We start from the raw sequence: 14,375 nt of genomic DNA on the forward strand, positions 1-14,375 counted from the left end.
AACCATCATCTGAATAAAGTCAGTGCTCCCAAAAACAGAAAGCAATTTCTGGGAAGTACTAAACATGGTTAAGACTTGCAGATGTAAAAGAACCCGGGAGAAATTTCTAATGAAATTTTGATTTGTTTAATCAACTCAGATGTAGCTTCAGAAAAATGATGTGGTTGATAAGAGGTTATAAATGGGAATGTGATTAGTATATTATTCCCAATAATGGCTACTTCCTTGTTAGCTCATGTATCGAGATGCTCACTTCGTTTAAATAGTCACTGATACCTTGTTCCAAATATCAGCAGCTACAGTCTTCTTGGCTTACTTTTTCTCACGTAATAATGCGGAATATAGACTATCCCTAAAATAAAATAAAAATAAAAATAAAGGACCATGAACATGTTGTGTGTGGTGCTTTTGCAAACTTGAAATCTACAAAAAGAAATGTGAATAAAATAGCAAACTTTAAAGGATAATAAATTCTTCTTTTGCAAAGAAACGGGAAATTATTTTAATCCTCTTTGCAAAGAATTATTTTTAGAAATGTAGACCTGAATATTTTTTAGAGGTTTTTTCCTATTTAATATGTTGCAAACTGAGATAGAAAAACCTTTAATGTAAGCATTATTATATTAAATATTTATGTAAGCTGTTAAATTTTAATCAGGTAAATTTGCTTCATCTCTGAAATATAAATATGCTTATATATTTAGTTTCTAGTACAACAGTGTGAGATTGGGGGGTGGAGAGTGAATTAGAATGACTGGCTGTGAATTTTTGCTGTTATCAAAAGCAAATTCCTAGGAATATTTTAACTCGTGCCATAGTATCTTAGATCATGGAAGTCTGTCACTTACACACACACACACACACACACACAAATATGTGAGTACATATATATATATGTGCATGTGTATGTATATATGCAGAGTTTCATATAGAGATGTGCTATGTGAATACACATATTCTAATCCTTAGCTTTTCACTTAAGTTTTATTGAAGGTCAAACTGAATCAGTTCGTATAAAGCTGCCTCATGAAATTTTTTAAATGGCTGCTTAATATTTCATTCTATGGGTATTTCAGTTTATTTGACTGGTTGTCAAATTGAACAATGGTTCAATTGGTTTGAACACTTATATTTTATTAGCTTTTATTTTTGTTTTTGTCATTACAGAAATGATACAACAAATATATCTGTAAATACTTAAATGTTTCTGATAATGCCTATATGATAACTTCCTAAAAATAGAGCTCTCAGGTCAGAGTCTGTGCATTTTTAAGCTAGCTAGATATTGTTAAAGGTTTTACATCAGGACCAACCACACTTAAGAGGCCTTGATTCCCCTCCTTCGCATCTGGCCCTATTTCTGGACTCCAACCTATTCCATTGGCAAGTATCACAATATTAAATTACTGTAACTTTATGGTAGGCTTTATTTTCTCTAGGGCTAGAATTTTTTTTTTTCTTAATCCTTTTGATTCTGAATTCTCCTGGCAATTCTTGCATGTTCATTTTCTCATAGAAACTTTAGAATCATCTTGAATGGATCTCAAAACTTAGAATAATACTGTTATGATACAGAATTTTCCATTCAAGTATAGGAACAGAATAGCCATTCTTTCACTTCTTTCACGTTTGCATTAACGTTTTAACATTTTATTTATGTAGGCCTTGCATGCTTTCTTTTTCTATTATTCCTAGGTAGTTTATCTCTTTCTTTTTATTGTAAATGGGACATTTCCTCCCAATATATTTTCTAGGTGGGTGTGAAAAAAATTCTTGATTTCGGTTTATTAATTGTAAATGTCTTTCTTAGTTCTCTTATCAATGTTAGCCTTTCAGTTGATTATCTTGAATATTTCAAATAAATGATCACATCATTTGCAAATAACCATCACTTTCCCCCTTCTTTCTAATTTTATACCCCTCATTTCTTTAATTGCATTGATAAACATCTCTAGAACAACAACAACAAAACATTTTAGCCTCTATTGCCCACTTGTAGGCCTAACCCCCCCACCCAATAATATCCCATTAGTGAATATCTAGGTGATGGCGTATCCACCCTTTCTCTCCAATAATGATGTCTCACTGTCCTGATACTCCTCTTTTCCAGATAACTTCACAGTTTTACCTAAATCGTTTAGGCCAAACAGTTTTGGCAGATTACATGTAAAGCTCATGTTTCCATGGAGAAAGTACAAATCTTAGAATTCCAAGAAGCTAGAGAAAACCTATGGAACTTTTGAAATACTCCGTGAGATTTTAACACATCTCCCTTATTCTTCAGGTGCTTGGATGCCTGTGTGGAGTAGTGAAACAGAGAGCTGCCCGTGTAACAAGATAATCAAGTGAGAAACTATTTTCTGTTGTATTCTTAGGGATATAAAAAGGAAGTATTTTTTCCATCTCCATCTTAAGACAATAGCCAAGCTTGAGACCCAAGTCTGGTGCTCCTAAGTGCAGGAAGCAATTTATGACTTTGGTGTTCAAGGGTGAAAGTAGATGACATGAAGCCCCCTGAAGACAATTTTCTTCCAGGTTTCGTTTGGGAATGTAAACTCATTAAGAAAGGCTGATGTTGAGGTTTGGATAAAGGAAACAACCTGACCTGCCACGGAAAGGATGAGTAACCCAAGCCCGGGAAGAGATCCATTCCAGGTCAATCCCTCCACTAGCAAAGATTCAAGCTCTGCTTCCATACAGCACATGATGCAGAAGGGCTGTGGCTGTCTGAGCCCAATTTTCCATAAAGCAGAGCTGGGGACTAAGATCAAGCTGGTAAAACTTTACTTGGGAGATGCCAACCAGGGCTGTGAGAGTGAGGAGAAAAGGAGGCATGGAAAGATGTGAAACAATGTGATGCAATAGATAGCTAGCTGAATACCACTTCAGGAGCCAGGAGGAGAGACAGCAGGTGGCTCAACAGGCATGTTCCCATGGCAGGAGGGGCTTCTCCATTCAGGTTGACAAATAGAAATTGTACCTTATAGCAGTCCACAAGAACCAAACAAATGCAGGTAATTGATCTTGACTCCGTCTCATTTCCCATTTCTCACTAGTCGAAGTTCACCTCAAAACTTCTGTATTTCACCAAAAGCCAGCATATTGATGTTTCTCAGGAAATTACATCCCATGTCCTGCCAGAGGGCTTATCATCAAAGCCTGAAATAGTGGGGCAATGAGGGTCAGGTGAGGTTCTAGCCAAGTGAGATGAGGGAGGAGGCAACTGGGAGAATCTGAAAAACCATACAAGGTCTGAGCTCCAATAGAGTGGAGGCCAAGCCCCAGTAGCAATGGTATAGACAGCTGCAACCAGCCTTCAAAGTCTCATCGGGTCTACAGGTCCTCATGTGATCCAGGCATCCAAAACCTGGCCATTCAGAGACTGGAGACTCAGAGTCAGATTTAATTTGATATTTTAAAAGTAAAACAACGTGACATCTCTTCTCATTGAAACGCGTATCAGCGATACTAGGAAAAACGCAGGGTAATCACACGACAGAGAGCAACTGCTCATTTTACCGATCCATATTTCTTTCAAATTCCATTAACTTTCCTAAAACTGTGTCTCAGTATCCTTAAAATATAATAATTTTCTATTTTGAAATGAGTAATTTTGTTGACTTTTCCCACTTCAAATTTGAAAGAAGGGAGCAAAAATATAATGAACTTACCTGTGTCTCTTTCTACCCTCACCTTCATTTAACTTTGAGATGTTATCCCTGTCTTCTAAAGAAAACTAGAAAGTGGGATCTTAGAGAGACTGAGCTGTTCAAAAGTCACATCCCTGGTAAAATAGCAAAGCCAGATCTTAGAGAAGAAACAAGTACCAAAAATAATAAATCATTAATGTTCATGAAAACATCAAAATGAAGAAAACACTAAGAACTACATAGACTATTTTCATTTACCCACTACAGACCTTAAGAAATAGCTAATGCCTTTATGAATCTGAAGAAGAATTTAGTAACTTTGTACCCAATATGTCATTAATCATGGGAGACACCTTTTCCCTCCCGGTAAGACACTGACATTATTTTTTTTAAATAGAATTAGCACTAAGTCACAGATTTTTTAATATCCTAATTAATAAATCCATCATCTAAAGAAGTCAAATGTACCTCACAACCAGACTCAGGAACTGAAATTTTAGAATTTGATGATCCAGTTCACTGTTCTTCATTTGCTGCAGAGAAATCTGGCATTAAGTGAAACAGTCACGTCTTCTCAGCGTGCCTCCCTATTTTTCAGCATTTATTGTAGAAGTACTTTGTGTCATATTGTGGACTTGATTGCAAATATTCATCATTATTGGAGATGATGCTAAACATGGGGCTTTGTTTTCTGCTTTTCACATTGCTCAGAAAGGGCAGTCACAAACACATGAATGGGTCTGAGCATAACAATGAATCATAGAACACAATGACTATCATTGATATTTCGCACAACTGGAGTGGGTCCGTTTGCATAATTACCTGCCATCATTTCTGCCTTGCAACTTTGCCATAACACAGAGCAGTCACTGGAATGTTTTCTTTTTTCTTATTTTAGAAAATGTCTTCAACTGTGATAAGAATGTCTTGGAATTGCCTTAAAGAGATGCCCTTCAGGGTAGCGCATTTGACCTTTCAGAAAGAGCAAGACAGGATTTTCATTTTTATATGTATACGTCAGGGAAAATGAGGCCATTATCTGTCAGCACCAACTCTATCACACTTCCTGCTCAACTCTAGAAGGTTTTGAACAGACACAGACAAATGTGCATGAATGCGTTAAACACAACATATTGCTCTGCCCTAAATCCATAATAAGCGTAGCTTGTATTCACTGGAAACAATTTATACCAAATTGTCCAAATATACACAGAAAACCCAACTCCTATCTGATCCCAGGGTCCCGGTGCGTTTGTGATAAGGCAAAGAATCTGCTTTTTTTCTTTTTTAATTTTATGATGAGTATTTACAATGAATGGTATGAAAACAAAGAATGTGAAAACACTAAAGACAGTAAAGTTCTTAAAACACAGAATCAAAACTCGCTTTTTGATAACTGCCTCTATGACACAGCCAGGGCGATTTTTCTATAATATAAATCTGGTCCCATCACTCTCCCAATGAAAGCCATGTGAGAGCCTCCCACTTCTCTCTTCCAACCAAATCCCGCCTTATTTCTATCCATGTGATCCCTTGAATGAAGATTATAGCCATACCGCCCACCTGACATCCCACAATACACCTTGCACTGTCTTCCTTACTTTGGCTCCTCAGCTTACTCTTTGCATTTCCCATAATACCCTTTCTCCATTCACTTGTGGAGTCCTTGCTTCTCCTGCCAGTTGGTCACGGCTCCGATGTTACAGCCTCCTGGATGTCTTGCATGAGCTTTCTCCTCTATGTGCTTCAAAAGCACCCTCTGTGAAATACAACATAATCCTGTAGCATATAGACTTTCTTCTCTGTTTCCTTCTCACTCTCTCCCTATAGGCTGTAAGTCCCTTGAAGGCAAAAACCGGGAGCATGTAGCATGTTATATCCCCAGGGCCTGGCTTAATGCCTGACACAGACTAGCCTCTCATGCACTGACTGAGTGGATGAATGGAAATCTTACTATCCTCAAACTATCTGTAAGAGATGAATGTGCGACAGGGAAATTTTTTAAATTGTTAGTCTGAGACAGACAAATTATATGCTATTTTTAATCTCCACTCTGGCAGATGTTGTAAACTGACTTGCTTGACATCTGATATGATGAAGCCTGAACAGTTCAGTATTCCACTCCCGAGACTCCCCTGGAGTGAAGTATGATTAAATACCTGACCTTGAGATTAAATACCTTACTTCACCTCTTCGTGCCTGAGTTTCCTCATCTGTAAAATGAAGATGCTTATAAATCCTTCCTCGTGGTGTTGTTGGGAAGGGGAAATATTGATAAAGCATGAATGATGCTTAGCGCTGGACCAGACATATAGTAAAAACACCATAAATGTTTGCCAATGCGATTAGTCCTTGTCGCATACAATTGACTGCCAGTGACTCATGTTTTCTTTGGACATTTTCATCTAGCAATTACCTTACCATCCTTTCTCCTCATTTCCTCCTCAGTGAAATGACAACATTGAAATAGAGCCTCTCTGAGGTGCTTTCATCTCCAAAACTGGCTATAAAAATGTGTCCAGAGAACTACGCCTCTTGTAATAACCCAGAATGAAGGGTGGGCGGGGTGGGCGAGGGGGGTCAAGTGTGGCCAACGATGGATACAAAGAACAAGGCAGGAGTATCCGAAGGGACATTAAGAAAAAATAAAGGCAAGAAAGTTGGTCACACAAACAAACAAACAAAAAACATTGCATTCGTGCTTCTTCCCGTCAGCTCTTTCAGATACCACAGACAAGAGCCTCCTCCTGGTAACTTGGGCCATTGTATATTCATAAGGCCAATTCCATGCACAGAGGCAGACAGTGGAAGAGCTGATCTCTAGACTCCCTGTAGAAATAGTGGTTTTGTAACCACTCTTTTGGCTGCGTGCAATAGAAACCAACTAGAGCAGCTCAAACAAACAGGAGGCCGCAGATTTCATTTCACAAGGACACTAAAGGTGAACGGTGAAGACCGCGACAGCTGTTCAAGAGAACCAAGCTCCTTCTGGATGACGCTCTGTCATCCTTAACCTAAGGCCTTTGTCTTTCTGATCACGAGATCGGGTGTAAGGTTCTAATTCCGGGCAGGAAGAAGAGGGAAGGACAAAAGGACACAGGCCAGCTGAGATTTTCCCCTCCTATGCAAAAAAAGTAGTACTATTTCCTGGAAGCTCCACCTGTAACGTTTATTTTGCATTTTATTGGCTAAAATTATGTCATCTGGCCACCACCAGTTGCAAGCAAGTCTGGTCCCCTGGCACTCTAAACAAAAGCGTGAAATTCTTTTACTGAAGAAGACGGATGAAACAAATGTGGTGTAACGAGCTAGCACGTTTACCACTCGCCTCCTGGTCAATAAGATAAGTTCGGCTCGACCAGCCCACAATGAAACGTATACTGTACTTGCATGTGTTGTTCGGTGGCAGCTGAAACTAGATTAAGACACAACATTCTCACGTTGCTTAGAAATCAAGCAGGTCTACAACCTTCCTTCCCCTTCCACTCCTTGGTCTCCCTTCCATGTCCTGCCCTCTACCTAAAAAAAAAAAAAAAGTTGTGTTTAGCACATCAAAAAATCCATGAGCCCTGAGCCAAAATCTTTGCAAATACATCTATACGCCGTGTTGTGGAACATTTTTCAAGTTAACAACCCTCAAGTTTTTCTGATCATTTTTATCCGATCTTCATCCCACATTTCTATGTTAAAATTTCTATGTTAAATTTGTCACATTGTTTCACGATTTCTCTTCCCCTTCTACCACTGCTATTCTGGGGGCGAGAGAAGTAAATGTGCCCAGTCATTAGGTCCCTGGAGACTCCAGAGCGTGGCTTACCACAAGGGCTTCTGTATCTTTTCAATAGCTGGTGATGCACAGGTCTAAAACACAGGATGGCTCGGTATAGACGATGCACAGGATATATAGAGGAAATTTCTGAAAGTAAAAATACTATGTTGACTTGAAAGAGAAAAGAAGTGAGAAAACATGAAAGCCTGCAAGTTTCCTATGTGCAGACATACATCTAACTCAAAATATTTGTACAAGTTATCTAGGAGGTATTCAAAATATAACCAAAGGAGATAGCCCTAAAATATCCAAGGCTTTAAATTTTCTGAAACAAGCAAACATCCAGGAAATTGAAAGCCAGATCCTTGTAATAAAAATTGCCCTTCAACTTAGAAAGTCAAAATACCATCACGAAAACAGGAAAAAGGCTTGGTGGAATCAGCTGAAAGGTAAGAAGAAAATCTACCAGCTTTCCCTCATATTTCGGGTCATTGATCGTTTCCAAACAACTTAAGCCAAGTTTCCTGTGCAGATCAGATTCTCTGGACTCCAGGGATGACCCAACAGGCTTCAACTGCTTCTTTACACAATCACTAAAATTATATACAGGGTGAAGACGTGATGATCACATAGCAATTTGATCAGGATTTTAGCCTAGGATAAGGCAATATATTTATTGCAAATCATTTTGCAAATCATTATCGCAAATCAGTTCTATTAGTAGGAAAAAGCTTCAGTTGGATAAAAAGACAAGCGGTCATAAAACCAGAGTTTGAGACCTGGACAGACACAAGTTACCAAACCAATCAAACCAGTCTATCACAAGATAAATATATTTGAACGCAAGGAAAGGTGTGCTCTGACCTCATGCTTTCAAGGACATGAAAAGCAAGCAATTGTTTGCTCGTTTTTGTTCTTGCTGTTGCCGCTGTTGTTGTTGTTTATTAACCTTTGAATGCTCTCTGGAATTGCTAAGCACAACGTTTTTAGTTTCTCATGCCCTATTCTGGAGGCAAAGTGTATCTGCTGTGAAAACGTAATTAGCCAAGTTCCAGGATCAGTTAAAGAAACTAGTAACACACTTGTCCAAAGTGCATGCCAGTATGGCTGGTTGAAACCAGTGCAAGGAAATGAGTTTACTCTGCTCATACTAATAGAGAAAAAAGAATGGGAGGTAACAGTAAGCCAGTAGCCTATCAGAAGGGATATGTTTACACAGGACCAAGAGAAACGCAAATCAGCGAGAATCAAAATCTGAAATCATTTGTCAATTGGCTGAAAAAAAATAGAACATACTAGGATATGCACATGGTGCCATCTCTCTGTTACCACGTGCCTCCTCCAAAATGTAACAACGCACAGTTTAAACCACATATCAACATCAAGCCTCTACTGCCAAGCTATTGATTCTTACTGCGGAAGAAATAGTACTCACTACATTTTCCAAACCTTCCTTTGCAGTGAGGTAGAAATCATAAGACTGAGCCTCCACCAATCAGAAGGTGAGTTGAGCTCACCTGCTGGTCCTGCTGGTCCAAGGCAATCAAAGTGTTTGTGAGTTGATCACCCTCCCTCTCTGCTATCCATGTGGCTGACAGCCAAGTCCTCCAGGATGATAGAATTTCAAGGTGAAAGCAGCTCAGATCCCTGAGTCACTGTCGGAAGAGAGGCTCTGAGCCCATCAGCCGGGCTTGTGTCATCCTATGTCAAGAGCTGGGCAGAGCTGAGTTGCAGTTAGGTTTGAACTTACTTGAGTGGGTTCTCACATTTCTCGTCCCTTAAAGGAATAAAGGTTTGGTCACACTGGTGCAAGTGGACATCTCTTTTTCTTTTTCTTTTTTTTTTTTTCTTTAAAGAAAAGAGCAAAAAAGCCAGCAATTTGGCAAGTAAAGAAACAGATTTGAAGAATCATATTCCCTCAAATGATTGAACTGAAAGGGCGGACCTACGCCAGCCGACTCCATCTTGCTCTGTGTCCTCCACCTTGAGTGACTATGTCCCCGACATGCCCCCTTTCGGGGAAAATCGCAGAAACCTCAGACCACACCTCCTCCCCTTGAGTAACCTCCCGCTCACCCGTTCAAACTTCCCGATCAAAACACACCCCGGTGACTGCGTAACAGGACTCCGACCCTTCCCCAGCCAATCGGCCGAGGCCACAACCCTTCCCCAGCCAATCGGCTGAGGCCACAGCCGTTACCTCACCAACTGCCCCTAGACCCCTATAAAACCTTTGTGCTTTTGAAACTCGCTCTCTCTCCCCGGTATCTCACCGCTGCGTCGGTGCAGGTAGGGGATTGAGCTCGAGCTAGCTCCAATAAAGGCTCTTTGCTTTTGCATCGGACTCGGCTCCCTGGTGGTCTTTGGGGATCACGAATTCTGGACATAACAGAACAACAATTTCTTCCACTGATGACTTAATAGCATGACTGGTCATACATTTAAAAAAAAAATCGGTACATGAGTTCATTCAGCATATATCTGTTAAACCCCACTGAGTGGCAGGGACTGGTCTAAGCATCTGGCACATTTCAGAAAGCAAAGTAGATAAAAAGCTCTTCCCTGAAACAGCATACATTTCTGCCAATGGTCAAATTATCTTAAATGAACTCCTCTTTTAAAATGTTTCTCTTGATTAAATATTTTGAGAAAGAAGCTATTTCTCCAACAGTTCGAATTTTATGCTCAGTATGATCTTTATCAAATGGCACTATCCACCATATTTCCACCTCCAAAGAGAAAACTTGCTAAATATGCATGCCTCTTGATTTTCTATGAAATCAGAGCTTTGGCTTAGAGTGGTTATAACCATTTCTATTTCATAACCAAAAAGTCTTTAAAGCTATTGTTGGCTCCCATAGGTGTCCTTTTCCGTGAGGATGTGCTAGCAGCAAACGCTGTCAAAGACATGGAAACAAGTTAAGAGTTTGGGACATTAGTTATGTGTTTTCCTTAAGGGGCCTTGAAAGAAGGAAGAGGAAGGTGATTCCCATTGTAACTAATATGCTACTTTGCATATTACTATCAAACCTGCCAGGTCACAGTTTAATGTGCTTAACAACTTCCTCGTGTTCTCAATCATAAGAGGTAACATCCTGTCACCAAGCTTGAGTATCTGTTCTCTTTCAATATGGAAAGATTCAAATTAATGGTGGGTGAGTTCACTCGCATGAAACTGGCTGCCTAGCAAGACTGGAATGTATAAAAGTGCTGTTTACCTCAAACAACACGTCCTCGGAGACAATTTGCCATACTACGAAGATCAAGAAAATGGAGGATAGAGTCATTAACACTACAGATACCTTTGAATTGTGTGCATGCTCTTCTGAGGCATATTACCACTTGACCTTACTTTTATAAATTGATATTAAGGTTCATAAGCAATTGAATGCAGACAATGCGTGTATATATGTGTGTATATTTGTTTTCCTGGGGATTGTGGCGGAAAGTAGGTGCTGGAGGAAATAATGGTCGGAAGCAAAGGTTGAGTAAAAATGCTATGATATTAATAATACACACCAGTTATGGGGTCTACTGTATGGCGGGTACTTTGTTTATGCTATCTCATTTAACCCTAAACATTTTTTCTCACTTTTTAGATGAATATAGAGGAGAAAAGTTAAAGCTCAGAGAAATTAAGCATGCCCTGGACTCTAAGGCATCTTGCTAATAATTGACAGGGCTGACATTTGACTCTTGGTCTGACACGAGAGCCAATATACTTTGAAATATGTCACAGATCCTCACATAGCAGGCTCATCTGGGCCAAGGTAATCCCCGTGAAAGAGAACACAAAGCTGGGCCATCGGCCATGGTTGCCTGAGGATATAGACCTTTGGTCAGACAAGGGTTACAGGTAATGTCACTCCGTAAGGCCAAGTAACAGGCCAACTTGCAAGCTGGTGGAGGAGTAATCCAATATTACCAAGTGTCCAAAGAGGAGACTCAGTGGGATAGAATTAACTAAAACTTGAGTCACTGCTACTATGGCATAACTCTTGGAACCACTAACCTCCTTAAAAGAGCATTCGACTCTCCCTTAGGAGGAAGCCCCACACGCGCACTGCTCTGAACTCTAGGGCTTTCCCAGGGAGCCCACGGGCCTTTCTTTTCATCTGAATTCCAACATTCTGCGGGGGGTGGGGGGGGGGAACTAAACCTGCCGAACAGGTTCCGAAGATGTAAAAAGCCCAGCAACAGGAAGCCAGTTGACCCCATTTTTAAAACCCTATTCAAAATAGCCCTCATCCTTGCCTCCCCTTTGCCACTCAAGGTGAAAGGTAGCTGCAGATCCTATACAGTAGATAACTGCCCTCAGATCTCCAGGAAGACCAGATGAGCTCCCATATCAGAAGGCTGACTTGTCTACAGCATTCAGTAGAAGTTAAAGGACCAATGAACCACCCTCCTCTCTCCACCAGGTTCGTAACAAACTGAGACACACACACAGGACTCGAAGGAAGGATCAGAAGGAAAGTCGAATTGCTGGTGGAGCTGGATTGAGAACAATATTTGGACCCTGAAGGGGCTTACCAATACACGGCCTCATGGTGTGCACTGACTTTCCAGATCTGGCTGTCACAGGCCCCTGCCCTGACCAGCAGAAACTTCCCAGGAACTTCGACAGATGGAGAAGAGAACTTCCACCCCTTGGCAAGGTACCTGCAAGGGGAGAGAGTAAAAGAGGCAATCACACGCAGTAAGTAAGCGGCCTCTACCGTATAAGTTCCTTTGCAGGAGGATCATGGGTGAATAACTGTCAGATTCTTGCTACTTCACCAATGAGATAAGTCCCTCTTTCTCCCCAGGGTGGAGTAAGTAATACAGAAGAAGGTCAAAGGTTAGTACCTTGCTACTCAAAGTATACCCTTGGGCTGACATGATCACCCGAAAGCTTCTTGGGAATACAGAATCTCAGGCCCATCCCTACCAAATACCAATGTGTGTTTCAACAAATTCCCTGGGGTGACTCGTGTACACATGACCGTTTGAGAACCAGTGCTTAACTGAAGTACTTTAACAGGAATCCCAGAACAGGGCAAAAAAAATTCTCAAACAGAAGCTGAAGTGAGGTGGCCGGGGGGCCAAAGCCATCTTCAACATTTCATAGTGAAGCTTGGAATTTTAAACTAGAGCCATAGTTTCAGTTGTTTCAAACTAAATGAATTGAATACATTCCTGGTCTGCTGTTAGCCTGTGTTTAGCCAAAGAGTTGGAAGCGATCAACAGAAAATAATGATTGCATTTGTTCACTTAACAGGCCTCAGTTTCAAGCATCTCAAAAACTGAGAATCACCATCAAATGGGAGGCTCTAAAGGATAAATCCTGCTTGGTGGCCTATCACATGGACAGCTCCCCTGCCCAGCTTCTGGCTTCAAGGGATCCATACCACGTGATCTTTATTTTACAGGCAGTTTAGAACTGGAAACAAGCTGACAGTTCTCTTGATGACAAGTCTAGTGCTTAGTGGCAGATTTTGTCATATATACGTGAACCCCAATTATTGACTCAATTCTTCAAGAATCCAAATATTGCATTTAATTTTCTATCCCACAGCATGGTCAGAAATGCAATCGGTTTTGCAACTTTCACATCTACCACAACCAAAGAGTACTTTGAACAACGTTTATGGGTCTCTCCCACAAACGCCAATGGAAAATTATTGCCAGCAAGAGGCTTACCTCCTGGCTACCATCTGCCCTGTTTGAAACATTTCAATCTCGGATTGCAGGGGTTTTTTACAACTCGTTTCACGGCTTTGGGGAAGACACTCTGCTTTGCCAACAGCAGGCTCCACTCTCTTTCCTGAAGTCTGTACCGCTTGTGAGCTGTTGGTATTTCTTCAGGACCATCGGCACAGGCACAGGGTGATCGGAGGATTGAGTCTTCATGCCTGGTTAAAGAGAGAGATTGGAAAGAGTGTTTAGTTGATTAGAAAGGAAATCTCTAACCCTTGCTACCCAGAACTGAACCGGTATAAACTGGCACATTCAAAAGAAGCTACTGGGTTTACTTAACATTCCACTTGGTTCCCTGTTAAGAGTTCAAAGCATGCTGATATTGCTATTGCTTAGTCCACAGAAAACTAGTAAACAGCGGGGTGTCGAATATTGTATGATATATAGCTTTTTTTGTAATAGTGTGTATTTACACAGAACCTGTCAGCGTATTAACACAAGGCATTTTCACAGTAAGCTATTTTAGAAGCGTACAGGAGAATGAATATGTAATTTTGATTTATTAAACGCTTTTTCTTCTTAATATGGAAATGTCAGAGGCCCAGATTATTCTGGGGAAAAATCATTTTCCGTACATGCTATTCTCTCTGTGTGAATTTTTCTCACTTCTGAAACAAATTTCACCTTTGAAGCTGTATCAGCAAAACACAGAGAAAATGTTGTTATTTACTCACTAATTACCTGATTTATCAAATCAATACAGTCTGTTTGGGTAACCCATGGCCCAAAGAGCCTTTTGAACGGTGATTTGAATCAGTTACTCAGGAAACTAAAGGGTTCCATGAACTCGAGGAGGTGGAGTGTGGTACTAAGTTATTTATGTTAGTTGTCTGACTTTTTCTGGGGGAATGTATCTTTTTCCACGTGATTTTCACGTTGTATGAAAGAAGCTAAGTCACCTGTGCCAGGTTTTTTTTTTAAAGTTTGAAATGACTGCTTATAATACTGAGGTCATTTTATATACAGAGAAAGCTATTTTTAGCAATAATAACCAAGGAGCTAATGGTCCATCTTCAAATACTTTGAGATAAGGCAGTTCACTTCCCTTTGAGTAGCTACTTCACTAAAAGCTGCTACATAGTCGAGTGCCATTTCTTGCTGGCCTTTGTAAGCAAACATTGTTATAATGGTTTCATTTAACTGCAAATTGGCAAAAATACCCCCCCCCAAATAAAAAGCTATTCTTATTACAGTCAAGTCCACTCATAATATAGCAA

The 14,375-nt window shown here is 40.3% G+C and overlaps 1 long non-coding RNA gene across 1 annotated transcript; it reads right to left on the reverse strand.

Moving 5' to 3' along the window:
* Positions 1–3,961: 3,961 nt before the first annotated feature.
* On the reverse strand, positions 3,962–10,735 carry LOC132667663 (uncharacterized). The gene is made up of 3 exons (XR_009605292.3): positions 8,937–10,735; positions 7,468–7,566; positions 3,962–7,169 (listed from the first exon to the last, which is right to left on the reverse strand). It is a non-coding gene; the product is annotated as an uncharacterized LOC132667663 (long non-coding RNA).
* Between the last annotated feature and the right edge of the window lie 3,640 nt (positions 10,736–14,375).

Source organism: Panthera onca, chromosome B2 (assembly GCF_046562875.1).
Source record: "Panthera onca isolate mPanOnc1 chromosome B2, mPanOnc1 haplotype 2, whole genome shotgun sequence".
NCBI lineage: Eukaryota > Metazoa > Chordata > Mammalia > Carnivora > Felidae > Panthera > Panthera onca.